This window comes from Oryctolagus cuniculus, chromosome 3 (genome assembly GCF_964237555.1).
Source record: "Oryctolagus cuniculus chromosome 3, mOryCun1.1, whole genome shotgun sequence".
Taxonomy (NCBI): domain Eukaryota; kingdom Metazoa; phylum Chordata; class Mammalia; order Lagomorpha; family Leporidae; genus Oryctolagus; species Oryctolagus cuniculus.
Window position 1 is genome coordinate 127,385,341 of NC_091434.1, and position 25,991 is coordinate 127,411,331.

At 42.0% G+C, this 25,991-nt stretch overlaps 1 long non-coding RNA gene across 2 annotated transcripts in view; it reads left to right on the forward strand.

Moving 5' to 3' along the window:
- LOC103348727 (uncharacterized) overlaps positions 1–22,471 on the forward strand; it is a 64,167-nt gene extending 41,696 nt beyond the window's left edge. Inside the window, exons 3-4 of one of the 2 annotated variants that reach the window (XR_007920469.2) lie at positions 15,826–15,934; positions 22,000–22,471. This is a non-coding gene — a long non-coding RNA (uncharacterized lncRNA). Of the gene's footprint in view, positions 1–14,586; positions 14,706–15,825; positions 15,935–21,999 lie in introns of those variants that run through there. The other variant, XR_007920471.2, reaches the window with a different exon arrangement.
- Positions 22,472–25,991: the final 3,520 nt, after the last annotated feature.

A 25,991-nucleotide genomic window follows, 5' to 3' on the forward strand; every position in this document is an offset into this window, starting at 1 on the left:
AGATTCAATGCAATACCAATCAAGATACCAAAGACCTTCTTCTCAGATCTGGAAAAATTGGTGCTGAAATTTATATGGAGGCACAAGAGACCTCGAATAGCTAAAGCAATCTTGTACAACAAAAACAAAGCCGGAGGCATCACAATACCAGATTTCAGGACATACTACAGGGCAGTTGTAATCAAAACAGCATGGTACTGGTACAGAAACAGAAGGATAGACCAATGGAACAGAATTGAAACACCAGAAATCAACCCAAACATCTACAGCCAACTTATATTTGATCAAGGATCTAAAACTAATTCCTTGAGCAAGGACAGTCTATTCAATAAATGGTGCTGGGAAAATTGGATTTCCACGTGCAGAATCATGAAGCAAGACCCCTACCTTACACCTTACACAAAAATCCACTCAACATGGATTAAAGACCTAAATCTACGACCTGACACCATCAAGTTACTAGAGAACATTGGAGAAACCCTTCAAGATATTGGCACAGGCAAAGAGTTTCTGGAAAAGACCCGGGAGGCACAGGCAGTCAAAGCCAAAATTAACTATTGGGATTGCATCAAATTGAGAAGTTTCTGTACTGCAAAAGAAACAGTCAGGAGAGTGAAGAGACAACCGTCAGAATGGGAAAAAATATTTGCAAACTATGCAACAGATAAAGGGTTAATAACCAGAATCTACAAAGAGATCAAGAAACTCCACAAAAACAAAACCAACAACCCAATTAAGAGATGGGCCAAGGACCTCAATAGACATTTTTCAAAAGAGGAAATCCAAATGGCCAACAGGCACATGAAAAAATGTTCAAGGTCATTAGCAATCAGAGAAATGCAAATCAAAACCACAATGAGGTTCCACCTCACCCCGGTTAGAATGGCTCACATTCAGAAATCTACCAACAACAGATGCTGGAGAGGATGTGGGGAAAAAGGGACACTAACCCACTGTTGGTGGGAATGCAAACTGGTCAAGCCACTATGGAAATCAGTCTGGAGATTCCTCAGAAACCTGAAGATAACCCTACCGTTCAACCCAGCCATCCCACTCCTTGGAATTTACCCAAAGGAATTTAAATTGGCAAACAAAAAAGCGGTCTGCAGCCTAATGTTTATTGCAGCACAATTCACAATAGCTAAGACCTGGAACCAACCTAAATGCCCATCAACGGTAGACTGGATAAAGAAATTATGGGATATGTACTCTTTAGAATACTATACTGCAGTAAGAAACAACGAAATCCAGTCATTTGCAACAAAATGGAGGAATCTGGAACACATCATGCTGACTGAAATAAGCCAGTCCCAAAGGGACAAATACCATATGTTCTCCCTGATCGGTGACAACTGTCTGAACACCAAAAAGGAAACTTGTTGAAGTGAAAGGGACACTATGGGAAATGGTGACTTGATCAGCATAGCCCTGACTGTTAATGAACAACTTAATACATTATCCCTCTTAGTAGTTTTTTTGTCTGTTCTACTTAATATGACTGATGCACATCTTTAATATCCCACTCGCACTCTAAAAAATGCACCTGCTGTACACGCTTGCTACTCCCACATATTCACATAAGGAGATTGTTTTTAAACTGATTGATTGTTTCCCATTTCTTTTCTCATGGAGGAACGGATCACCTGAATAAAAGAAAATAGCTAAAACTGCAGGATACAGTATAAAATGTGTATTTTAATTTTTAATTAGATTGTAACAGTTTCAATATAGTTTGTAGACATAATTCTAAGAATCTGATATTCTCCTCCTCCTTCCCTCTGTCCCCACTCTCCCTTCCATCCTCTTTCCTTCTCCCTTTCTTTTTCTTAGTTTTTAAGATAAAATCTTTTAAATTTACATTACAGTAAAAAGTCTGAATGCTTCACCAAACAAGAATTTTAACAAGGAAAAAGACACACCCCCTCCCTATTTGCAGTAATATAGATAAAAGCCATGCACAATAATTGGATGGAAAATGGCTTTTTCAACCATATACAGTAAATTTTAAAGTACACACAGATAATCAAAACTATGGTAGTATAACTTTCCTAACCATTGGTTCAATGAAGGTGTAAAAAATGTTTTACAAAACTATATTTGTAGGAACATTGATACCCACAGGTGTTTCTTTTTTTAATATTTATTTATTTAAATTTTAGCTCCCACATATAAGGGAGAACATGTGGCATCTGTCATTCTGGATGCAACTTATTTTACTCCACATGATGTCTTCCAGTTGCCTCCATTTTGCTGTAAATGGTAGAATTTCATTTTTAACAGCTGAATGATATTCCAGTTTGTCTATACATCACATATTTTTACCCATTCATCTGATGATAGACACTCTGGTTGATTCCAAATTTTGGCTGTTGTGAACAGTGCTGCTATAAACATGATGGTGCTGGTGTCTTTGATATACTGTGTCCAAGTCTTTTGCATATATACCTAATAGTGGGATTGCTGGATCATATGGCAGGTCTGAAATCTCCGCACTGTTTTCCACAGTGGCTGCACTAATTTACATTCCCACCAGCAGAGTAGAAGTGTTCCTGTTTGTCCACATCTTTGCCAGCATTTGTTACTCTCTATCTTTTGGGTTGTAGCCATTCTGAGAGGGGTAAAGTGATATCTCATTGTGATTTTGATTCGCATTTCCCTGATGGCCAGTGATGTTGAGCATTTTCCCATATTTATTTTTTGGTCATTTGAATTTCTTCTTTTGAGAACTGTCTAATGAGGGTCTTTGCCCATTTCTCAACTGAATTGATTGTATTTTTGTGGATGAGCTTTTAAGTTGCTGATATACTCTGAATACTAACCCTTTGTCAGATAGATAGCTTGCAAATGAAACGATCAGTAGAGTGAACAGACATCAAACAGAATGGGAATTAACATATGTACTTTTTTTAAATGAAGAATCCGACTTTTTGGAAATGACAGCAATTTCTAGGCTGTAAAGCAGGCTAAGGAGCGGGCAGTGCCTGAGACCACTGTGGCGAGCCAGCATCTTGGGATTTAAGATGACACAAGGAAGGAGACCCCACGCTGGGGACTATGTTGGATTATAGATGTTATAGTAGGAAGGAAGGAAGGTTGGTCCCATCCACCGGTTCACTACCTAAATGCCTGCAACAGTTCGGGCTAGGCCAGGCTAAAGCTGGGAGCTGACAGCTGAGCACTCAGTCCAGGTCTCCTACATAGGCAAAAGGGACATGATTTCCTGAGGCATCATTCCTGCTTTTCAGTATCTGCATTTGAAGGAAACTTAAATCGGGAGCAAAGCAAAGACTCAAACCCAGGACGTTGATATGAAATGTCGACCTGCCAGCTGGCATCTGAACCGCTAGGCCAAATGCTTGCCCCTAAGAGAAAAAATAATAAGTAAATACTTGAGACCATCAGAAGGGTTACAGTGTAGTTCAGGATCCCACATTGCTTTTGGTTGTGCATGTCTTTAGTCTCCTCTAATCTGCATCAGTTTCTCAGTCTGTTGTCAGGGAATTTATTTCATAGAAAGTTGCTCAGTTTCTGCTTAATGTCTCCTTGTGATTTTATTTGTAAGAATAAGTAAAAGGACTGGTGCTGTGGCATCGTAGTCTAAGCCTCTGCCTGTGGCACTGGCGTCCCATATAGGTGCTGGTTCGTGTCCCAGCTGTTCTCTGCTGATGGCTTGAGAAGACAGCAGAAAAGGGCCCCAGTGCCCCTGCATCCACATGGGAGACCCGGAAGAAGCTCCTGGCTCCTGGATCCTGGCTCCTGGCTCCTGGCTCCTGGCATTCATATTGGCTCAGCTCTAGCTGTTTGCAGCCATTTGGGAGTGAACCAGCAGATGGGAGACCTTTCTCTCCGTCTCTCCCTCTCGGTCTATAACACTGCCCCTCAGATAAATAAAATAAAATAAAACAATAAGAACAACGTGACGCTTTGTCTTCCTTGGTGAATCGTATCAGGAGGCACATACTGTCTTCTGCACCATCACGTGCAATGCTATCTTGATGACTTTGGCTATATTTGCATCTGCCTGACTGCATCGCTGCAAATTTACTATTTACCCCTTGTATTGCAGATGCATTGACTGTGTACATATCCTGGTGCTCACTAATTTTATCTACTTCCTTACTAGTATCTGCCAACGAATCCAGACTTAGCTGGTTGTTACTGTGCTGGTGGTCAGATGATCATTTTCTAATTCGATCATCACCTCTACATTTATTCATTTGCTTTATACTCTAAGGGAGAAAGAGTCTCTTAACATATCTGATTTTTATGTCAATATAAACTAATGTACTCTCATCCTATTCTATGATTTATAACCCATTTAGACTATTATTTATTTTGAGTTTGAATTAGACCGGATTTGACTTGTAAGAGGCTCTTCAAATTTGCTCCTATCTCCTTTGAAAACACCCCATTATCGGTACAGGCACTGTGGCATAGCCGGTAACGCTGCCGCCTGCAGTGCCAGCAGCCCATATGGGCACTGGTTCGAGTCCTGGCTGCTCCACTTCTGATCCAGCTCTCTGCTACGGCCTGGGAAAGCAGTGGAAGATGGCCCAAGTCTTTGGGCCCCTGCACCCATGTGGGAGACCTGGAGGAGGCTCCTGGCTCCTGGTTTCATATCAGTGCAGCTCTGAACTTGCAGCCAATTGGGGAATGAACCAGGAGATGGAGGACTTTCTCTCTCTCTCTCTCTCTCTCTCTCTCTCTCTTTCTCTCTCTCTCTGTCTCTTCTCTCTCTGTGTAACTCTGACTTTCAAATAAGAATATAAAATAAATTTTTAAAATCCCATTATCATTTTAACATTATCTAAGTATCTGGCAGAAAAACATGGTTTAGACTCATTCTATATTTGCCCTGCCCCATATTTTAGTAACTCTCAAGGACTCAGGAGCTAGGAAGTGTGACATTCCATATCACATGGGCACCAGCTATAGAGAGATGGACAACAACCTAAGAATTACTGGATATAAGGCAAAGGACTACTTAGGGAGAAAGGAAGGGCCCAACAGGTGTCAAGCATTTTTATGAAGAAACTTGGTTCTATGTGGTGATGAGTGGAATTTTGAGATCCTGATATGATTTCCAGGTGTGCTGTTGTTGGAGAAACATTGCTTCTCACAAGTGCACTGCAGACACCTGATGATCCAGAGTCTTGGGTTTTTGCCAGACTCACAGATTACAAATGGTGCATTGAGTGCGCTTCTTTTGCATTTCCTAATTGTGAGCAAGGGTACTATTTATCAGTCTTGTACTATGAATGGATTTCAAATCATAGTTGGAAAATTATTACTGCACTAAATGAAAACACTCATTTTTTTCTAATGCATAAATGGTTTAGTTCTTTTTTAAATTATCCAATATTCCTACTCCTACATATTTTGCAATGATCAGCAATAACTCTTCTTTAATGTGCTAAATTTCAGTTACACAAATCCATGTCTAGAGTCAGTATCCTTGCTAATTTCTCTATCCCTTCCTCAAGCCTTTATTACAACTTTTTAACAGTTTTTTGTGTTATGTGCTTTTCTTACCTTAGTCTTTTCCTTTTTAAAATAAGTGCCTGAACCTCCTGCAAAGCTCCATCAAAACTATCACCAAATACCTGGGGCAGTCGTTTTTTAAAAGCATTCCAAAGACCATCAGCTTCAACATCACCTGGGAGTATTTCAGGAGTAAAATTCCATGGGCATGACCACAGACTTAATTAATTGGAAACTTTATAGTGCTCCCAGAAATCTGTGAGGTAACAGAGTCTATGAGTGATTCTGATGGATGCTGGAGTTTGAAGACCATCGGTTAAGCTCATCAATCTGGATCACCCACAAAGTCTTGGATCACTGACCCCAGATGTGAGCTAATGCACTAACCTACTGCTGATCTGGGAGGACAGAGCTGGAACCTACCTATCCTTCAGTCATATGCTGGACACTGATGAAGCTAGGAAAAGAACCATATACTCCTGATCATGAGATCCATGAGGTTCACTTCCTATTCCTGAAACCCTACAAATTAGGAATTCTCTATTGGTATCTGAAGCCTGAAGCACATTATTACAGATTCTGGTGGGCTCAAAGGGAATTGTGCACCTGAGACCATTTGATCATTGTGGGCATTTCCTCAACGGTCCTCTCTTCAGCACGTCTACTAGGCTTCGTCTTCCCTTTGTTTACAAAATATTTCCTTAGGGTTTTTTTTGCCTTTTTTAATGTTTTCCTTATTAAATTACCTCTATCTATCTTTTCTTTATTAGCCTCTTTGCTAACCTTATTTAATTCTGATAAATTGTCTACAGAATCTCAATTTTTTACATAGTCATATCATTGGTGCATAATAGCAAGTTTTTTATTACACATTCCAATTCATTTTTCATCTTCTACTGCACAGGCTAAGGCACTGAACATAAATGCCCCTTAGGTGTTTCACTAACAAAGATACTATTTGCTGTAGGTTTTGTATTGATGGCACTTTATAAGGTTAAGGAAATCCCTGTACATTTCCAGTAGACCACGAAGTCATGAATAATCTTGAACTTTATCAATGATTTTTCCTTTCTGTAAAGATTTATTTGTTTATTTGTGGGGGGAGAGTGATAAAGAGAGACAGAGAGACAGAAAGAGGTCTTCTATCCACTATTTCACATCCCAAATGACAGCAATGTCCGGGACTCAATCAGACCAAAGCCAGGAGCAAAGAAATCCATCTGGGTCTTGCGTGTGTGTGACAGGGGCCCAAGTACGTGGGCCATCCTCTACTGCCTTACCAGGTGCATTAGCAAGAAGTGGAATTGGAAGTGAAGCAGCTGGTATGGATGCCAAAATTGTAAGCATCGATTTAACATGCTGCACGAACATACCACCTCCCAGATGATTTTTCTGAACCTTAAATATTTCCTAGTTGAATCTACAATTGTAGTAAATAATTTTCAGAGATTTTCTTTTTTTTTTTTAATTTATTTGATAGGTAGAGTTACAGACAGTGAGAGAGAGAGACAGAGAGAAAGGTCTTCCTTCCATTGGTTCACCCCCAAATGGCTGCTACTGCTGGCGCACTGCGCCAATCTGAAGCCAAGAGCCAGGTGCTTCCTCCTGGTCTTCCATGCAGGTGCAGGGCCCAAGGACTCGGGCCATCCTGCACTGCCTTCCCAGGCCACAACAGAGAGCTGGACTGGAAGAGGAGCAACTGGGACTAGAACCCTGTGCCCATATGGGATGCCAGCACTGCAGGCAGAGGATTAACCAAGTAAGCCACAGCGCCGGCCCCCAGAGATTTTCTACTATTGATCTATTCTTGAATCCCTGCTATATGGTTAAATTTCTATAAATTTCATATAATTGCTATATGGTTTATTGTGCACAAATACATCAGGATATGTTTGGATGACATTAGTTTTTCTAAGTGAAGGAGATTATCTCACTTTTTCCTTGTGTAAATTTGCATTTATTTATTTATTTGACATATTCGAGAGGCAGACAGAAATCTTCCAACTTCTGGGTCACTCCCTAAATGTACTCAACGGCTGGGTCTGGAGCAGACTGAAGCCAGAGCTGGAAGCTCATTCTAGGTCTCCTCTATGAGTGGGGGAGACCCAAGTATTAAAGTATCGCCTGCTGCCTTCAAGGGTGTTTATTAGCAGGAATATGGACTTAGGGTTGGAGCCTGGAATCCAATCCAGGGACTCCCACACAGGGTGTGTTTATTCCAAGTCGTGTTTTACATGCTAAGCCAAGTACCCACACCTACAAGTTGATATATTTATACTCACTTCCTGAGACTCCCTCTATTGTTGAGGAAGTCAAAGCTGACCTTTCTAAGACTCTTCCGTCCTGTCTCTGAGAGCAACCCATTCAACAGAGGCTCTCACTTCTACTTATTAATTTATGTATTTGCTAGAACTTTACTGTGAGTCTATGTATGGCCCACCTTCATCTGCCGAATCCTGAGGACCTTACCTGTGGATGCTGCCACCCAGAAAGGATATTCATTTCTTTGTGCCATGAATTCAGATGGGCAGGAAGGAGGAAGGCAGTAAAGGCCCTGGCTGGATGTTCAGTGGAGTTCTGCTGCTCCACACTGGACCAGCTCCCATTTCTTGGTCCCTGGATGGCTTCACTCTTTCCCCTCGCTTCCTGTTCAGAGCTCCTCACTTAAGCTTCAGTTCAAGAACTTTTTAAAATGATTAGTAATTGGCAATACCTCCTCCTGAGATCCACTTACTTTCTTTTTAAAATGTATGCCATCATTATTATTTGGAGAAATGTAATGTTCTCGTTTCTGGACTTCATGTTTTGTCTATAATATAAATTATTTGTGTCAAGTACAGCATTCTTTAAAAGTACCATCTTCAAATCATTCATTAAGCATATATTCATTTAATTTGAAAAAAAAATGTTTTGTCAAGGATCCTGTTGTTCACTTCTCAAGTGAGCTCTAATTTAAAGTATCCAGGTAGGCAAATCAATGGAACTGGGAGTTAATTATCTTGATTAAAAGGAAATTTCTGTGCATATAGACTTTCATCTCCAAAGTCCATTTATGTTAATTGGACATCACGAATAGTAGTACTCAACTATACTTACTTATATATATTTATATATGTATTTAAGTATGGTCATCTGGAGAGTGAACCAGTAGATGTAAGATCACTTTCTCTGTCATTGCCTGCCTGTTACTCTATCTTTCAAATAAATAAAATCAGGCATTCACTTAAACCTGATGGAGAATAAAAGAAGATGTCAATGTGTAGAGGTGGGAAAAAGCTGTCTTAACACCCACACCCAATAGATGATTGCATTCCTGCATTTAAAGAACCATTGGCATGTGGCTTGCATGATGTTAAAAACTTCAGATGACAGAGATGAAAGCATGCATGCCCTGTGCTCATGAGTGCCACTTGCATTTCACTAGGACTTGTTTTCCACTTCACTCCGACCCACCCAGCTTGGACCGGTTAATCAAACATGCCTCCCTGAGACTTGCAAGATTGGTTGTGACCCTAAGAAGCAGGGTCAGGGGAGAGAAGAAAATTGGGATCCCAGGTGTAAGGGGTTGTGGTTCTAAAGGACAGCATCTGGTCTGCAGGGCTGGGTGCCTCATTGTTTGCTCAGTGCTGTGGCCTTCCATGCTGCTCTGTGTTGGTTAGTGGTCACAGCTCCTTTCATCCAGCTTTGTACTAGGGGACTTTGATAAGTTCACAGAAAAATGGAATTTAAGATAAATTTATTTTGCTGCAAAATATTTTCAAATCCCTATATGTAGGGAGTCTTCCAAAAATTCAAGAAATTTTTTATAAAAAATTATGCAGGGCTATGCTGATCTAGTCACCGTTTCCCATAGTGTCCATTTCACTTCAGGAGGTTTCCTTTTTGGTGTTCAGTCAGTTGTCACCGATCAGGGAGAACATATGGTATTTGTCCCTTTGGGATTGGCTTATTTCACTCAGCATGATGTGTTCCAGATTCCTCCATTTTGTTGCAAATGACTGGATTTCATTGTTTCTTACTGCGGTATAGTATTCTAAAGAGTACATATCCCATAATTTCTTTATCCAGTCTACCGTTGATGGGCATTTAGGTTGGTTCCAGGTCTTAGCTATTGTGAATTGAGCTGCAATAAACATTAGGGTGCAGACCGCTTTTTTGTTTGCCAATTTAAATTCTTTTGGGTAAATTCCAAGGAGTGGGATGGCTGGGTCGAACGGTAGGGTTATCTTCAGGTTTCTGAGGAATCTCCAGACTGACTTCCATAGTGGCTTGACCAGTTTGCATTCCCACCAACAGTGGGTTAGTGTCCCTTTTTCCCCACATCCTCTCCAGCATCTGTTGTTGGTAGATTTCTGAATGTGAGCCATTCTAACCGGGGTGAGGTGAAACCTCATTGTGGTTTTGATTTGCATTTCCCTGATTGCTAATGACCTTGAACATTTTTTCATGTGCCTGTTGGCCATTTGGATTTCCTCTTTTGAAAAATGTCTATTGAGGTCCTTGGCCCATCTCTTAATTGGGTTGTTGGTTTTGTTTTTGTGGAGTTTCTTGATCTCTTTGTAGATTCTGGTTATTAACCCTTTATCTGTTGCATAGTTTGCAAATATTTTTTCCCATTCTGTCGGTTGTCTCTTCACTCTCCTGACTGTTTCTTTTGCAGTACAGAAACTTCTCAATCAGCATAGCCCTGACTGTTAATGAACAACTTAATACATTATCCCTCTTAGTAGTTTTTTTTTTTTTTGTCTGTTCTACTTAATATTGTGGGGAGCAACCCGGACTGGACTGAGTTACTGGAATTAAGACTTATTCTATGCATCTGCTCTCCCACAATATGGCGCTGGGAGAGGAGAAAACAGCTTCTACCCAGCTGCCTCCAGTTCAACCAATAAACAGCAGGACCTGCTCCTGATTGGAGGAGAGCAGCGTACTCAGCGTGTGGGCAGCCGAGTTAGGATTGGCAGAGGAGGACTATAAAGGAGGAGAGAGACGGCATGCACAGGGAACATCTATGGGGAACATCTAAGGGAACCCGTGCAGCCCCCCAGAGAGCCGGCCGGCGGTGTGCCGCTCCCCTGCGGAAGTGGGGAATGTGGCCAGGGGGAACTGCCCTTCCACGGAGGTGGAAGGGATAGTAGCCAACCCGGGAAGAACCAGCAGCAAACCCGGGGAGGGCCGAGCAGACGAAAGAACAGCGCAGGGTCCTGTGTTGCTCCTCCACGAAGAGGGGGAGCGACAAATATGACTGGTTTAATTCTGTAATTAATACACAGTTATTCTTAAGTGTTGAAAATTAACTGAAATGTGATCCCTGTTAAACATAAGAGTGGGAATAAGAGAGGGAAGAGATGTGTAATTTGGGACATGCTCAAGCTGACTTACCCCAAATGGTAGAGTTAGAAACATACCAGGGGATTCCAATTCAATCCCATCAAGGTGGCATGTACCAATGCCATCTCACTAGTCCAAGTGATCAATTTCAGTTCACAATTGATCATAATGAAAGGACTAAGAGTCAAAGGGAGCACATAAACAAGTCTAGTACCTGCTAACACTAACCGATAGAATGAATAAAGGGGAGAGTGATCCAACATGGGAAGTGAGATACTCAGCAGACTCATAGAATGGCAGATGTCCTAAATAGCACTCTGGCCTCAGAATCAGCCCTAAAGGCATTCGGAGCTGGCTGAAAAGCTCATGAGAGTATTTCAGGCATGGAAAGCCAAGACACTCTGGCAAAAGATCTCTGTGAGTGAGATCCCAGTGGAAAGAACAGGTCATCAAAGAAGGAGGTACCTTTCTCTGAAGGGAGGAGAGAACCTCCACTTTGACTATGACCTTGTCTAAACAAGATAAGAGTCGGAGAACTCAGAGGGCTTCCATAGCCTTGGAAACTCATGACTGGAGCATAGGGAGATTACTGATGCCATAGACAGGAGTGTCAATTGGTAAAGTCAACAACAGGAGTCACTGTGCACTTACTCCTCATGTAGGATCTCTGTCCTTAATGTGCTGTGCATTGAGATTTAATGCTATAACGAGTACTCAAACAATATATTTCACTTTGTGTTTCTATGGGGGTGCAAACTGTTGAAATCTTTACTTAATGTATACTAAACTGATCCTCTGTAAAAAAAAAAAAAAAAAAAAATTATCAATTCCCAACTTGACTCTCACTGGGATTAAACATGACAATAGGTCTGCTCTGATTTCATCATCATTTAAAAAAAAAATCATCTATTATTTTTCACTTTATGTTTCTGTGTGGGAACAAACTGTTGAAATCCTTACTTAATGTATACTAAGCTGATATTCTGTATATTAAGATAATCGAAAATGAATCTTGATGTGAATGGAAGGGGAGAGGGAGTGGGAAAGGGGAGGGTTGTGGGTGGGAGGGACGGTATGTGGGGGAAGCCATTGTAATCCATAAATCGTACTTTGGAAATTTATATTCATTAAATAAAAGTTTAAAAAAAAGAAAAAAAATATGCATAGATTTCAAAATGCTTCTATTTAAGCTTGTTTACTTAACATTGTCTATAATTTTATGAGATACCCAAAATATACCCAAAAAGTAATTTGCTTACAATTTAAACAAACTGCAGTGAGTTTCTGTTATTGCTTCTTTTTTTTTTTTTTTAAAGATTTATTTGCTTATTTGAAAGAGTTACACAGAGAGGAGAGGCAGAGAGAGAGAGAGAGAGAGAGATGTCTCCATCCGCTGGTTTACTCCCCAGATGGCCGCAACGGCCGGAGCTGAGCCGGTCCAAAGCCAGGAGCCAGGAGCTTCTTCCAGGTCCCCCATGCGGATGCAGGTGCCCAAAGACTTGGGCCATCTTCCACTGCTGTCCCAGGCCATAGCAGAGAGCTGGATCAGAAGTGGAGCAGCCGGGTCTTGAACCAGCACCCATATGGGATGCCGGCGCTTCAGGCCAGGCCAGGGCATTAACCTGCTGCGCCACAGTGCCGGCCCCGTGTTATTGCTTCTTGTTTCAGCTAATTCTTGCTACTGAGAACCCTGTCTCAGGCCAGCATTATGGTACAGCAGGTTGAGATGCCTGCTTGTAACATTGAGTGCCAGTTTGAATTATGGTTGCTCCACTCTCAGGCCAGCTTCCTGATAACGCACCTAGAAAATCAGCAGAAGATGGCTCAAGTTCCCAGATCTCTGCCACCCGTATGGGAGACCCTGATAGACTTCCTGTCTACTGGCTTCAGCTTGGCCCATACCTAGCCATGGTGACCATTTGGGCACTCTCTCTCTCTCTCTCTCTCTCTTTCTCCCACTCTCCCTCTCTCTCTTTCTCTCTCTCTCTCTGACTTTCATGAAGCAGCAAAAAAGAACCTTAAGCCTGCGCCGTGGCTCACTAAGCTAATCCTCCACCTTGCAGCACCAGCACACCTGGTTCTAGTCCTGGTCGGGGCGCCGGATTCTGTCCCAATTGCCCCTCTTCCAGGCCAGCTCTCTGCTGTGGCCCGGGAGTGCAGTGGAGGATGACCCAAGTGCTTGGGCCCTGCACCCCATGGGAGACCAGGATAAGTACCTGGCTCCTGCCATCGGATCAGCGCAGTGCCTGATTTTGACTCTGCCTGTCAAAAAAAGAAAAAAGTACCTTATCTGATGAAAACACTAGGCCTACGTGTGTGTACATGACTGCATAAAATATGCTTAAATTACTAAAATGCTAAAACGGCAAGGATCTATTAGAATATACATTTCACAAAAGCAGGAATTTGGGGGTTTATTTGCTTGCTATACCAGTCCTTCAATATATATGTGTGCAATGCACAATGGATTGTTCTTCAGTATTCAAATATCTGGATATGTACAGGTAGGCTTAGTCTTTTTTTTTTTTTTATTTTTTGACAGGCAGAGTGGACAGTGAGAGTGAGAGACAGAGAGAAAGGTTTTCCTTTGCCGTTGGTTCACCTTCCAATGGCCGCCACAGCCGGCGTGCTGCGGCTGGCGCACCGCACTGATCCGAAGGCAGGAGCCAGGTGCTTCTCCTGGTCTCCCATGGGGTGCAGGGCCCAAGCACTTGGGCCATCCTCCACTGCACTCCCTGGCCACAGCAGAGAGCTGGCCTGGAAGAGGGGCAACCGGGACAGAATCCGGCGTCCTGACCGGGACTAGAACCAGGTGTGCTGGCGCCGCAAGGCAGAGGATTAGCCTAGTGAGCTGCGGCGCCAGCTAGGCTTAGTCTTTTCACCAACTGATGGATTTTCACCCTGCTCAAATTCCATATAATGCATCCACTCATATTTTAAACAATTTTGTAGCTGCCCACCTTCAAATTTCTCCAAAATATGCAAATACTTGGCATTGGGTCTGAGTTGCAGAATCATGACCACAGCTCATAATGTCTAAAGGAAATGCTGATGCCTTGCACCCACTCACCCTCATCTTCTGAAGAATATTCTTCTTCTTTCTGTGGAGGCAGATAGGATACCCAAGGTCAAATCTTCTGGGAACAGCAACAGGTTTTTACCTTTTTTTTTTTTTTTTTTGACAGGCAGAGTGAGAGAGAGAGACAGAGAAAGGTCTTCCTTTTTCCATTGGTTCACCCCCAAAGTGGCCGCTATGGCCAGTGCCTTGTGGCCGGCGTGCTACACCAATCCGAAACCAGGAGCCAGGTGCTTCCTCCTGGTCTCCCATGCAGGTGTAGGGCCCAAGGACTTGGGCCATCCTCCACTGCCTTCCCAAGCCACAGCAGAGAGCTGGACTGGAAGAGGGGCAACTGGGACAGAATTCAGCGCCCCAACCAGGACTAGAATCCAGTGTGCTGGCGCCGCAGGTGGAGGATTAGCCTAGTGAGCCATGGCGCCGGCCAGCAACAGGTTTTTACTAAATGGTCTTTCCCTGCACATTGTGGCCCCACGTCCTTACTCGCATAACGTGGAGATGCAGTAACACAGAGAGTTGTGCATGGATCCCACTGCTTTGGTTTTGCACATATTATGTTGTGAAAGAGCACTAAACAGAAGCTAAGCCTTTGCAGGCTGTCTGTCACCTGTCATGTGTAGGACTGCACATCCACAGGGCAGGTGCCGTGTGAGCCTTGCCTACACTCAATGAAATTGCTCCATCACCTTGCTTTCCAGATTGGCATCAGCTCAGGAGGACTCCATGCCACTTTTGAATAACAACAGCAGAAGCACTGGCAAGTGTGAACTTTCAAAGAAGGTCCATTCTTTCAGTAAAATAAAAATTACTAGTAGCGTACCTGGAGATGTCATTTTTGTCAAACCCATTGTCTGGTTGTGATGGTTAGATGCATCTTTCCTTTGGATTGCCTATTACCTTAGCACTGGGAAATGCACATTTTTTTCACGTAGCTTTGAATGCATTTGTGGGAAGGTCCCTCAGTAGCGGAGAAGCTCATTCTGCAGAAGTAGTTTCCAACAGTTGTTTATTCTGAAAGGAGTGATTTAAAACACACACACACACACACACACACACACGCACACACGCACATGCACTCTGCCTTATTTACTTCACCCTGTAATTATATTTTTAGGTGATTGCTTGTGTATTTTCTCACTTCAAAAAGGAAATTAAAGGTCTGATGACTTGGGCTGATCTAATTTGCTCAGAAGGCACTCCCACCCAGTTCTGCAATAGGGAGTTTGTTACGCGTTTAATACTCAGTCCACAGAATTACAGGATGCTGGGATCATCTGCTTTTACCCTTGGTTTTTCAACTTTTAAATCACCCATTATGTGGTGATGTAAATCATCCAGGCAAAAAGATGGCTCAAAGGCGGTGCCTCGGCAGAGTCCTGTGGCTTCTGTGTATTTCCACCACGTGTGAACACAAGACAGATGAAAAGGTGGCCAGAAAGGATTTCAGACAAGATAGAGTTGAGCTCTACACTACTTGTAACATATGGAGAGACTGAGACTCAAAAGGGAAGGAAACTGCAGAACATCGCAGCGTGCAGCATCAGGAATACCCAAGGGTTTGCTCCCGGGTTCTCTGCCCGCTCCAGGGCTCTCTCCAGACCTGCGGACATTCAGTCCCATTGAAGACTTTCAGTCCCATATTGGCTTTCTGCCCTGCTCTCTGTGATCAAACAGAACGCTGAGTGTGAAAAGGAGAGGAACGAATTCTTTAAGGGTATTTTCAGAACAAGGGCAGACCCATCAACAGGCATGGGGACCACAGATCACAAACATTGGTGCAGCTGGCTACTGCATCTGCCTTTCCCTGGGTGGGAGGCGGGAGCATCTCACTAACACATCACCACACACGCCACTCTTCTGTTTCCTTAGATAGGTCGGTTGTTCCTGATAGAAATTTCCTTCCCTGCATTTTATAATGTCTTCATTCCTCTTCCCAGACTCCAGCTGCTAAGACTATTCATCTTTCCAGCTAGAACCAATGGATGCCTTTCCAATGGTGTTCTGCATATCCCCTCCGTCTTTTTCAATGTTTGTATTCTGCACAAGGTAAGAAACTTTCTTCTGCCAAGGATCATTTGGGTATTTCTACCATCATTTGCAGGCCCATACAAAATTATCAAGTTAGAAATCAGCCTGTGATAGATTTACTGAACTTCAAGTCCTGCCTGGGATTGCCTTGACAGAGCCAAAGCAAATGATTTTTGCAGACCTATGCAGCCCATGGTTCTGGGCATTTCCCATAGCTGAACATGTCTTCCTTTTGTGACTCCCAAAGCATTTAGCACTTAGTGGGTGTTACACCCACTAAGTACTGACTCAGTTTCACACATTGTCAAAAGCACTTGGTGAACATTCAGTGATGCAACAGTCACACAAGAACGAGTAAGTGGAATCCAGGAAGCCACATAGGACCATTCACTAGAGAACAAAGCTGCCTCTCTGACTCCCTTTCGTCCAATGCCCTAGTTCCTATATCATCGTAAGCAGCAGATGTACTCTATGTCATAAACTTAACACTACATAAAAACTGGCTCCAGGGGCTGCTGCTGTGGCAACGGTAGGGTAGGTCACAACTTGTGATGCTGGTATCTCATTTCAGAACACTGCTTTGTGTTCCAGCTGCATGGCTTGTGATCCTGATCACTTCTAAGATGCCTGGGATAGCAAACTACGGTGGCCCAAGAATTTGGACGTCTTTCACCCTCAAGGGAGATCTGGATGGAGCTCTGAACTCCTGGTCTTGGTCTGGCCCAGTCCCAGATATTGTGGCCATTTGGGGCATGACCCAGTAGATGAAGATCTCTTTCCTTCTCTGTCTCTCTCTCTGTCACGCTGCCTTTCAAATAATAAATCTTTAAAAAAAAATTAGCTTCCAACTGAACTATATAGCCCAATGTAAATTCAAATCTCTACATATTTTCAATCTTTTTGATCTTTAATGCTGTCTGTTTTGGCATTTTCTCCCTCCTTAGAGCTAATGTGCAAAGCCTTTGTGTGATGCCTTAGACTTTATGTCTCTGTCAAGCACCAAATATCCTCTCATATTATAATGTGGTTAAACCAATTCAAATTCTTTGCAGAAAAATTGATATTCTTCCAATATTCCAATTTTTTCTAGAACTTACAACAAGTGATTTTTTTTAATCAGAATCATTTATAACACTTTGTAACCAAACAACACCGCCCCCCATCCTGTAAGCCACAGTTCTTTCATTACAAGCTGCTTCCTCTTCTGTTGTACGCATAGTGCTGCTTCCTTAGGGGTGCAAACACGATTGTACAGAGCCTCTCTAAGGGCTTCACAATCGGAAGTGGATTTCACATGTAAGGAGGTCATTAAGGCCATGTGAAGAGAACCTGATGGTGAAACTACCCAGACTGCCATATTGAGGCCCTGGGCACCACTCTCTGAGTGGCATGGGGTCAGAGAAGGCTTTCTCCAGTAGCTGATGCCCAAGGGAATCTCACGCAGAAGTTGTGATTAGTTGCAGATGGTGGGAGAGGATAAAGGCTTTCTGATACATCATTGTATCTTCTCAAAACACCCAACACAAGCATCATCTATAAATTCAATAACTGAATGAAGCACACATCTGCATGTGCTCTGAATTTATATTTCTATAAAATCAGATCAAATATGAGTCTATATCTTACACTTCTATAATATTTCTGTAATGTCATTTGATAGCATTAGCAATAATTCCGTAATAGTCTCTACCCTCTCCTCCAATTCACAGCCAATATGCATGCACCTTCTAGGTTTACCTCTGATTACTCCCACTGTAGCATTACTCTTTTCATGAGGAACCCTAAAACCTATTCAGTAAGGCCTAAACTCTACAGCCAACCACTTCAGACCTCTACACTGACATCCAGATTCACTTCTACCAACACTCCTTTTTTGCACAAGCCATCTGTGGGAGTCATATTTACTCTACACCTTTTCCCAAGGATACATTGTTCAGTCCTTCAGAGAGTGCAAAGCTCCTTTAAGAAATTTATAAGGCAGAGCAACAGATTAGGAATGAGAGGAAGATTGGGTCCCAGGGAAGATGTTCAGGAACACCAGGGCCAGGATGTGACTGGGAAGAGTGGGAAGAGAGGAACTCCAAGTGTGTGCTCTTGGTTTACCTCAACTATGTGGAAACCTTGGGCTTGCAAAACTGATCAAGGACAAAGTTTTGTGAAATTCTCAGCACTTTTCATTGCTTAGTTTGTTTTTTTTTTCCAAAATGCTGCAAAAAAGCATTTTCCCTTTTATGTTTGTAAGTCTACTTCCTACATCTGCAAGAGCAAAGCCAGCATGAAAAAAATATATAATAGCAGAACAATATGTCAACTATTTTCAACCTTGCTGGGGAATTGTTAGAACTGAAAGCAGGGGCTTCAAATATTATCAGCTTTGATGACTCATTCCCTCATAGCACTGTTTTCTTATTTTGCCCGTAACAATCTATCTGTCTACCTGTGCCTTCACCTCTGTGACTGCTGGCATCTGAAAAAAAGTCTTAATTTTTCTGTAGGTTGCAGCATCTCATTTGCAAAACCTCATTTGTAAATGTGAAACCCCAGCTTTTATTAATTCTCTCCATTTCTGTTGTTCTATAATTGAATTAGGACATGCTGTGTAATCTATCTCTTCATTCTCTGCACTTGGTATGATGCTATCATGTTAAAATTGTTAGGTGCAAGTTGGTCAGATATTTTGTAAATCAGTGAATTTAATGAAGGCTTGCTTTATGCACACACACACACACACTACACATTTCTTTCTAGAATGAATCTTGCAGTTGTTACAGAGAGGTGAGGTTTGAGATATGTTTCACCCAAACATAACTGTAGGAGATCAGAATCTGCCACCCCAAAATAAGCATCTTTGGAATAATTGGCTTTTTGGACTCATTATTTTGGAAAATAGCAGACACAGAAGAAGGCATGAAAACTTAGTAGAAGTTGCTGCTGTTCCATAAAAGAAATTCATTGTCCATAAGGGCAGTCTGCATTTGTAAGGCATCTCTCTCTGTCCCAGGAATGGAACGTTGACTCTGACTCATTAGAAACTCCTCAGTGGAAGGCACTGGCAAGTGTGCATGAACAACCCCACCCTGCTTTGCTGTGCTTCTACTGATCACCTCTCTTATACTGCTCCTGCCCCCAGCGTCCTTCTTCCCATTTGATGGTGTTTAAATCTGAAATCAAATCACCTCTTGGAGATTTGCTTTTTTTCCCTTGGTTATCTCCCATGTATATGAGGAGAAAAAAATCATGGAAAAGGGAAACAAAAGATAAATTTATTTTGGTGTAAAAAGATTGAAATTCAGACAGTTTTTTCACAGAACACATGTTTTTAATTAATTTTTTGAACATCCCTTTTATGCATGGATTTCAAAAATGTTTACATCACAATAAACTTATCTTTTGACTTAATTTTCCACACACTTTTTGAAATACGCTTGTGCATGAAGTATGGATGTTATTAAAAGCCTGTTGATTTTTCTCTTATGAATCTGTTTTGTTACAGAGAAACCACAAGCTAGGAAAAGTAGAGAGAAACTTATTTTTAAGATAATTTATTTATTTACTTGAAAGAGTTACAGAGAAAGAGAAAAAGACAGAGAGCAAGAGCTTCCATCTGCTGGTTTACTCCCCAAATGACTACAATGGTTGGAGCCGGGCCAGGTTGAAGTCAGGATCCAGGAGCTTATTCTGGATCTCCCACGTGGGTGTAGGGGCCCAAACACTTGGGCCATCTTCCATTCTTTCCCAGGCATATTAGCAGGGAGCTGGATTGGAAGTGGAGCAGCTAGGACTCAAACTTGCACTCATATGGGATGCTGGCATCATAAGCAGTAGTTTTACCACTATACCCCAGAGTTGGCCCCCAAAATTATTTTTTAGAAAGCAGGTAGCAGGACACAAATATTCCCACCATGGGTCCACATTGCACTCAGCACATATAGTCTTCAAGCACTGTAGGAAGATATGTGCAAAGTTTATGGAAAGATGGAATTCAAAAAAGAAGCTTATTTTGGTGTGCTTTTTAAAAAATTCACATAGTTTTTTAATAATAGACATTCACATGAACTTTTTGAAGAGCCCTCATGTTATGCTTCCCTCTCCTTTCCACCTCCTATTTTTGACTGTGAGTGCCTAAAAGGTAGGAAATAGGAATTTCGTTTCTGTGTTCCTACATAACCTAGTTATGTCACGACCCACAAGCTTAATAACTTTGGACCCAATGATGACTGAGTCACAGGCTGTTTTCTGAAATTGAAATTTATAAATTATTTCTTTCCTAAAACTTCCTCTAGAGCAGAAACTCTCCATGCTTTTGTTTTATAATACTTCTCTTGCCACATTCTTTAGGGTATCTCTAAATTAGCTGAAGGCATTTTGAGAAATTCTGAAATGAAAGTTTCTCAAACTAGTTTTAAAAGAAGACCAAGGTCTCATCTAATTTCATTTCAGCAAAGGTGTACTTTCCCAGAAATGAATCCCCAGAGCAAACACCAGGAATAAGTCCAGCCAGACTTGGTCCACAGCAGGTATCACACGCATGTACACACACACATGCACACACACACACACCAGGCTGTGCAATGCCTTTCTGTTTCCCTGGGAGCGGGATACCGCCTTTATAAATGCCTTGCTGAGCTGACTGTGGGCGTGAATCGGGAAACCTCACTCAGCAGTAGATTCATTTTCTTGGCCATAATGACATTCAAAATATACTCAACCTTAGCAGCAGTTAGGAAAAGGCAAACCCCAATTAACAGGAAATGCCGCTTTAGGTTGCCAGGCTGACAGTGTTTTTTTATAAAGCATCCAGAACTGGTGAGAGTGAGGGTACACAGGCACTTTCATGTCCTGTTGTGGGAACTCAGATTTGGAAGGCAATCGGTAGACACCCCTTAAATGGTAACAACTTCAAACAGTCACTCCCACAGAATGCACACAGATGCATACAAACGTATTAATAAGCAAATCCATTGCAGGATAGTCGGACTTGGCCAAAATAACAAACAATAATGAGCCTGGATGCGCATCAATAAAAAATGCTTAAATAATTCATAATACATCTGTCTTTGTCCATTTCATACTGTTTTAACAAAACACAGACTGGATAATTTATGAAGAGCAGAAATGTATTTGTCACAGTGGTGGCAACAAGAAAGCCCAAGATCAAGGCACTGGCATTTCGCATCTGGGCAAGGCTTTCATGCTACATCTTCATATGCAAGAAGGCAGAGCACAAGTGAATTGAAGACGTGGAAGCCAGGGCCAACTGCACAATCCCCTTTTATAGGGACAGCAGTGCATTCATGGGAGTGGATCCTGTGTGTCCTAAACCCCTCCCATGAGGCACCTCCTCCAGTGCTGCTATACTGGGGTCTAAGTTCACAGCACATGAATGTGGGACAGCACATTCAACCTACAATAGCATCCACACAAGCAATCTCACTCCAACAATAGAGAGAATGAAACAGCCTTTATGCATTACTAAGCAACACTCAGTGCCAGCACATGATCTAGAATAATCTATGCTTCTGTGTGTATATTTCTAGAAGGGTACACACTTAACTTTTTATCATTATCCACTGTAAATATTAATATCTAAGTCTAAGTTTTAAGTGGAGGGAGGCAATGGAGACATTTTTATTTGTATGCTTAAAATTAGTGAAAACATGAAGGAGTATTTCTTCATAATTCCTATATATGTATGACTATACTGCTTTGTGAGTGATAAACAAGTCCATTAATTAGTCTACAATTAGAGATATTTTACTTTTAATAAAAGCAGTCAAATAATAATGTACCTAGAGCATTGGGAAATTGAATCTAATCTTGTTAATCCAAGTGTGGCTTAAAGCAACACCCCAGGGCCCCCAGTCTCCAGAGTAGAGTCTTAAGAAAACAGTGTAAGGTTGCCAGCTTTCTGATTTTGCTGAAATGCTGGCTTCTATTCCCAGTTTTCCATTTCTACAGCTGTGCCTTAGGCACAGCTATAACTCCAGGGGCACCAAGAAATGATATCCATTTCTCCCCAGGGGTTATTAGCTGGCACCAGGTGTCCCCAGATTGAGACATATACACCTCCCCTTATCTCACAGTCTTGGCAATTACTACTGGAATGTCAGAGATGAGGAATCTAAAGATGCTGCAGTTCTGTTGGAGTTCTGCCTCAAGTCACACAGCAGATGGTCAGGTAAGAACTAGTCCTTGGAAACAAGTTCTTGTTGGCCATTCATGATTGAACACTTTGCTCCTCTATGACCGGGTGCTGCACCTGTACTCTTGCTGCTTTAGTCCACCATCCTGGACCAAAGCATGAGTCTCATCAGGGCCAAGAATGGGGCAGGGTTGAGGAGTAGAGAGATAGAGTCTGGAAGGGCCAAGTGCAAGGCTGGCTACTACTAATGATGCAAGTGACACATATGTAGGCTGTGCATGATTCCTCCACACAAATTCTACATAGTTTATGGTGATGTTTTGATAGCTATAATCTTGGTTATGATAGTTCTCTATACTTAAAAAAGAACTCAGAATGTGTATAAAAACAGAGTTTAGAGATAAGAATTTGTGGTCTAGGTACTACCTCCCCATATATAAGTGTGTATATATATATACATATATAAATTTTATATATAGATATATAATTTTTCTTCCTTACCTGAATTGAGAAATCATATTTATTTCCCCATTTTACAGAGAAGGTTGAGGCTGAGAAGGATGAAACAATTGTTCCAAAGTCGTACCATTTATAAGTAGGTGTGCCAGGATCAGCACCTAGCTTTGTATGACTCCAAAACATACAGAGTTCTCCTTGGGACATGTTCCCCTCAAAGGAATAGGTGTTAGTGAATATGGTTAATTAAATTGCCTTTTCACTCTCCAAGCATTTATTTTAGATGCACCAACTTTAATTTCCATCCTCTGTGCAGTTACTAATTGGGAGGATTTCCACCTGTCTCAATTGAATTAAGCAGGACTGAGTCTCAAAATCAATGTTACTCTATAATCCCCAGAGCTTTAAGACTGTTTTTAGGGCAGCCAGGTAGATATTAGCCTATGTGTGTCAGAGCGGCCAAAGAAGATGAGCAATTTTAAAGAAAATATATTTATGTGCAATGGAACGAGGAAACAAGTCCTGAAAGCAGGACCCAGAGTCTTGTTCATCTCCCCTAGCCCAGGTGCCCTTGCCTATTCTTTATCAAAAGGAGTTCACTGACTTGAGACAGTGGTACAGCTTGTCTGACAAGGTTATAATCACTGGAATGAAGGAGTCGTTTGCTTCTCCAGTAGATAAGAAACCCTCTTTGGAGGGGTTTGTTTCGATGAATTCTACTTCCAAATATTCCCTACTCATAGTTCCCAGAAGAGGGAGGAGGGGAAGAAGTAATGGGGGACCCATACTCATATCCATAAAAATCCGCTATGAATACAGACTGGGCTCTCAGTCGTAACTGAGATGTCTGCTTGGTCTATCAGGTGTATGAATTTCTTTCTCTTCATCTTTTCAAAGAAACTATGCTTAAATCATCACCTCCTCATCTGCTGTGTCGTCGGCTACATTCTTTTTTATTTATTTATTTATTTTATTTGACAGATAGAGGTAGACAGTGAGAGAGAGAGAGACAGAGAGAAAGGACTTCCTTCCGTTGGTTCACTCTCCATATGGCCCTACAGCTGGAGCTGTGCTGATCTGAAGCCAGGAGTCAGGTGCTTCCTCCTGGTCTCCCATGAGGGTGCAGGGCCCAAGCACTTGGGCCATCCTCCACTGCCCTCCTGGGCCACAGCAGAGAGCTGGAATGGAAGAGGAGGAACTGGGACTAGAACCTGGCGACCATGTGGGATGCCGGCGCAGCAGGCAGAGGATTAACCTAATGAGCCATGGCAAGGGCCCTCTTTGGCTATATTCTTCAGCATCCATAGAGCAAGTTCCCAGACTTTGATTCAGTAGTAATACTGTCATCAATAGAACCTCAAACATCAGGAATTATTGCTGTAGGGAAAAGAGTAATTAATTGTGGGGGACACTGAATCCAGCGAGGCCTAGAGGAACTTCCTGAGCCTGCCTGGAATTTGAAAACCTGTCTTTTAAGTTTCAAATCCCTGGTAGCAAACACCCCAACCGCAGGGCGCTTCTGCCTAAGGATCCTTAAGGTGGTATAACAGGAGTGGCTAAGACCCTTTTGCATCATAACACCCCACCCCTTGCCCGAATCAGCTCATCAGCTCTGTACCATCCTTTCTGTACCTCAGCTATATATACACCTCCCTTTTACAATAAAGTGAGACCCTGCTTCCACTGGGCTCAGTCCCCAGGGTTTGGGGAAGGCTGAGTGGCGGGTGGCGCACTTCCCCTCTTCGGTCAAGGCAAGCTGCGGGCAGCCTGCCTAATTCTCCGGCAGTGGCAAGGAACAGTCACCGCAATTAATAAAAATACAACTAATCAAAACCTCAACTCTGCAAAAATATTTTTCAACAAATAAATTTAGAAGAAGACAAAGGTTATTAATGAGCAGATCCAAGAAGCACCCTGCACAGTTTTGAGTATCCTGCAGCCCAGGCTGGTGTGCCTGGGTGGACAGATGGAGCTGCAGCCCAGTTTGGCACAGAAACCACTCAGCTCTTAAAGAACTGGCTGGAACCTCCATCCTGTCAGTTTTTTCCTCAGTGTTACAATGCCCAAGTGGCAGAACCCTCAGTCTCATAGGGAAGCTCACTTATAGAATCGCTATTGATGCCACAAAGAATTTGCAAAGGATTGGAGATATTTACTGTAAATTCCTTATGCATTCTATTCATGCACCAATAGTCTCTTGAGTGCTTCCTAGGTTTCCGGCAGTGTTTGAAGAAGTACATACTTGGGTTACTGTCTGCAAAGCTCGGGAATAGAGCAACAGTGAGCATGAGGAGAATAGGTAACTGCAAACACCTGTGGCCTACACTAACCGACCCTTAGGTGACAGCTACTATTATGAATTTCTTCACATAATACAAAGAGACAAATGATGACCTAATCATATGACATTACCTGTGAGGCAGAGCAGGATGCAGTGTGGCTTGATGGAAACATTTTAACAAGATTTTCAAACCAGAATTATTTTTTCATATGATTTAGCTTAAATCTTTAACTGAGAAATTCAGCTAACCCAGGCTCCCATTCATATTCACCAAGACGTTATCCAAATGATCTTTCTGATTTTAGTTAAGAGGCAATTGAAGAAAATTTGGCCCTGCTTATGTGGGGCCACTTTTCTTAAGTGGAAATTAGATCCCATCTCTATCCTCCCCAAAATACATGCTTTGTTTGCAATATTCTTGTATTGATGGTGGGTTTATATAAAAAGTAAACAAGAGATTTTACAGTCCTTGTTTAGTGATGAGCTTGTACAATTACAGACCTTTCTGAATCATCTTTGTAAGGCATTTAAACAGTTCATAAAAGTTATGAGCCCAATGTGTTTACCCCTCTTCATTGCTGTAAACCTTTAATGGCAATGGCACTGAAAACAAAGAACCAAAACGTGCGTGTTCTGGAGCCTCCACAGCAGCCCCTGCTTCAATTATGCATGAATTAACAGAAATGAATTTGCAGCATTTTATTTCTTGGTGTAATGGAGCTCAAGTATTTCATAAAGTGTAACCATACAGCAAATTCTCAGCTCATTTTAGAATAATTAGCACATTGATGTTACTTGTGTAGTTAAAAGAAAATGTTAAAATTTCCCCATTGTAAGCACTTTTAGAAGCTCACTCTGCTCTTCAAAGCGAGCAATCTTTCACTCTGAAGAAAGCTGGGGCTCGGTCTTCCCTGCATTTCATCTTCTTCCTCTTAGACCTCGATTAAAATCCTGCTGCCTATTCAGACAAGGCTTAATTACAGGCCTGGAGCAAGTCAAAGAGCCTCTGTAGATTAAGCAGGTAATTTTTTAAGATGATGCATTTACCTCAAGTTACTCCTGCTCAGTCCTCTGAATAATTAAGGCTGAGCTAAGGGAGATCTCAAATCTCCCTAAAATGTCTTCATTTAACATGCTCACACAAATTTGACATTCTCATAGCTCTTTCCCAAAACTCTCCCATAAAAGGAAAGCCA